Below are 3,805 nucleotides of genomic sequence, written 5' to 3'. Positions count from 1 at the left end.
CCAAAACAGCGTCTACACCGGGGACCCCGCTCACCAGCGTATCGTTTGGGCTCCTGTTCACATGGGCCTTGAGGGAAATGAGGCAGCTGACGCCGCCGCCCGCGCGCTCTCTCACCGGACATTCCCCTCCCACCCCGACGATCAGGAACTTGAATTCACTCCAGCTTCATGGGCGTACGGAAGGGGGGGCAAGGGGGGGCGGTTGCCCCCCCCCCCCCCTCCCCCTGGATTTGCGGATATTATTTACACACTAGTAGAAGACAACTACACAGCTTGATTAGCACGCTTAGGTGATATTAACTTATCGGATTTTGCTTATTGAGTTCAATTCTTTGTTCATTAATAAATTCCAATGTTTTTTCTCCAAGCCTAGCACTAATCTGATGCTTTTAATTTTTTTTTTCATGTGCGCAGTTTAGACCACAGACAGTTCCTTTTTGGTGCTAACCTGCCGCCTCCCCCATCCCCGGCCATCGGGTGCCCCCCCCCCCCCCCCCCCCGCCCCATCCTTGAAAAAAGTTCTGCGGACGCCCTTGTCCAGCTTACTCCTTCAAATACATTGTTTTACTGTATCAATCTGGCCACGGTCTTTATCGCCGCACGTGCAAAGGTCTCTCAAAGGCAGAGCGGCTTCTGCTTCGCCTCTATACTAAAACTTTGCTGTGCCCGGCAGCTCTCGAACACTTCGACCCTTAATTCTTTCTTAGGCAGCTGTCCGCACTGTGCGGAGAAGTCTTCGGACATCTACCACATGGTGTGGGCCTGCCCCTCCAAACCTGCTATCCCCCCTCACCCCAACCCAACCCGGGAGGACTGGGAGGCGACCCTGCTCGGCTGCTCTGACCTGCAGGCCCAACGGGCCTTGGTCGCGCGAGCCCGGGCAGCGGCCGACGCCACTGGGGTTCCGAACTAGGGACTTCCACCTAGTACTTGTAAGGGCTGGCCCCCTCTGGGTCAGCTCATGCATAACCTCCTTAAGTGCATCCGTACATAAATGTTTGCCACCACCATCCATTGAAACGCGGCCGCCGCGGTCGGGATCGAACCTGGGTACTCCGGCTCGGCAGACGAGCGCCTTAACCACTGAGCCACTGCGGCGGGTGATCGCATTGATCATCTGTAAGTTTTTTAGGGACGAACTAAGAACAGGTAACGCTATAAAATAAAAATAATATGGCGATTACATCTTCGTGGTAATGCGGATAATGATCGCTAGCAGGTTTTCCGGTGTGCTTTTGAATTTTGCGATTTATGCTTTTGGGATTTGTTGCCCAGCTGCCGCTGTTATGATGGATGAATCATTGTCACATGCAAGCAGATGATGAAGCAAGCAAGGACACAGCTTATTTTGATTTCTTTATTATTGGTACACTAGGCCATCGGTTGTCGACAATGAGGCCAAATGATTGGAGCCATGCGTTAAGATATTGCACTCGCATGACACCCACGCGGAGAAGATGGGGACGATACTTGTGTTAGACGTCATGGGGTACTGCGCGTTGGTTTGGAGGGAGAGGATATCTCACTGAACTTGCGTTATGAACTGCTTGTGCGTTTTGGCGTCTTCATTGAAGTCGCCGACGTGCAAGGTATAACTGGCAGTTGAACGCCGCGGTGGCTCAGTGGTTATGGTTCTCGGCTGCTGACCCGAAAGACGCGGGTTCGATCCCGGCCGCGGCGGTTGAATTTCTATGGAGGCGAAATTCTGCAGGCCCATGTACTGTGCGATGTCAGTGCACGCTAAAGAACCCCAGGTGTTCGAAATTTCCGGAGCCCTCCACTACGGCGTCTCTCACAGCCTGAGTCGCTTTGGGACGTTAAACCCCATAAACCAAACATCTTAATGCAGTGAAGTTTCCTAAGCTGACGGCAGCGCCCAAACATACCCTAGCGGCGAGCACAGGCGTCCTTGCTCTGCGGAGGCTGCGTCCGATCTCCTGAAGCAGCGAGGGACGCTCAAGGCACAGAGGAGGAGGAGGAGAAAACATTTATTGTAGCACTGCACTGAATTGGGAAAGGGAGCTGTGGATGGTCGCTGACCTGGGTGGCAGTCCCTATTCCTGGACGCCATTGGCCGCCGCCGTTGTGCTCTCTGGACCAGGGCCCGCTGGGCATCCAGGTCCGAGCTGGATAGGGCCGCCTCCCAGCCCTGGCTGCCTTATAACTGCTATATTTGTATTTAACTGGAGAATACTGCCCGCAGATTTTGCACCTGCCCGTGAATGTCGGGTCCACCACGTGTTTCAGTACGGCGGGATTTAAAAAAGACCCGGTTTGGAGCCGTCTAAGGTGGCACTCCTCGGTTCTGTCGAGACCCTTGGCGGGTCCGGGGAGTACCCTCCTGCGGAGGCGTAAATGGTTTGTAATATCCGCGTAAGAGATTAGCGGAATCGGTATGAGTGCGGCGGCAGAACCGGGGGATTGAGCGGAACCCGGGGGGAAGGAACGCTCGGACAGCCGCGTGAGCGGCCTCGAGTTTCCCTCAACCCACTGGTGACCGGGCACCCATACTATGTCGTTTACTCATAGCCGAATTCGAATATTGCTCTCAAATGCCAATAGTATTCTGCGGACGAGTGGCGCTATCCTACCCCACACGTAATTTCGGCAGGCCTGCTGCGAGTCCGACATTATGTACGCTGCGTCGGAGTGGGTGGCGGCCAGTGCAATCACCACTTCATCCATCATTACCGCGTCGCTACTTTTTGCCGAGATCCCGTTCACCTGCTTTCCCTCGTGCACCACCGCAATGGTGCAGACGCCCTCCTCGGTTGGACCCGATGCATCCACGTAGTATATGCCTGCCTTATTTCCGTAATAATTTTGAATACATTTTGCCCTGGTTTCCCGCCTCCCCTGATTATACTCCCAATTCATATTTTTGGGGAGCGGCTTAACAGGCAAAGTATTTTTCCATGCCTCCGGGATGTCGACTCTGCGTTCGGTGGTGGGGAGCAGCGCGAGATTGAGGTCCCGAAAGACTTGTCTGCCGGTGCTGGACACTGACAGCCTGGCATTAAGGTATGTCACCACCTTTTTCAAAATTTTTTTTTAATTTTGACTATTAAATTTTTATTTCACATTTACGTTATAAAGCACCGTTTTATATGATATTCAAAAGCAAGAAAGAGTGAAAAAAGCCATGCTGGTATTAATTATTCACAAAAAAAGTTACCAAACTTGGTTGTTATGCAAACATTCATAACTAGCGAATGGAGAGCAGGAATTTTAAACTTTTTGGCACAGACATAGCCAACTAACCATACTGTGCAACCAACTAGGATCTTTGCCATCCGATAATTGGGAAAAAAGTTATAGCAAAAATGCCAAAGAAAACAAAAAAATGTGTCATTTTTGCCTGCATTCCTTGACATAAAACATGATTATATTAAAACTCACCATTCGATTTAATTTATCCTAGTTCATTGCACAGGCTAATAATAAAGGAAAGTGCGTGCAAAGTTTCATTCAGAAATATTTATTTATTTCGAAGTTATGACTGTTTGCGCAACACGAAAGTGCAAGAAATAAAGTTTTGAGAAAAACAAGATTAAAGTTTTTCAATCCTTGTAGAAAGAAGATCATCATGCCCTAGGAAGTTAAAATCCTCCAGGTTCATAGCTAGGGCCCTCCTTAGCTGATGTGAGCTCTCTTCTGGCATTTGTTGTTGCCCGTCCTTTTTGCGGAGATGTTTTGCCTCACCCGTTGATTGACGGTGGGCCTTCATCACATGGTAATGGTCACTGGTGCAATATGCTAGGAGAGTGTGGTGGCCAGATTCGATGCCTGCTTCCCTCAAAATATC

Source organism: Amblyomma mixtum, chromosome 8 (genome assembly GCF_055824585.1).
Source record: "Amblyomma mixtum isolate Tamu chromosome 8, ASM5582458v1, whole genome shotgun sequence".
Taxonomy (NCBI): Eukaryota; Metazoa; Arthropoda; class Arachnida; order Ixodida; family Ixodidae; genus Amblyomma; species Amblyomma mixtum.
This window is presented reverse-complemented; position numbering follows the sequence as displayed.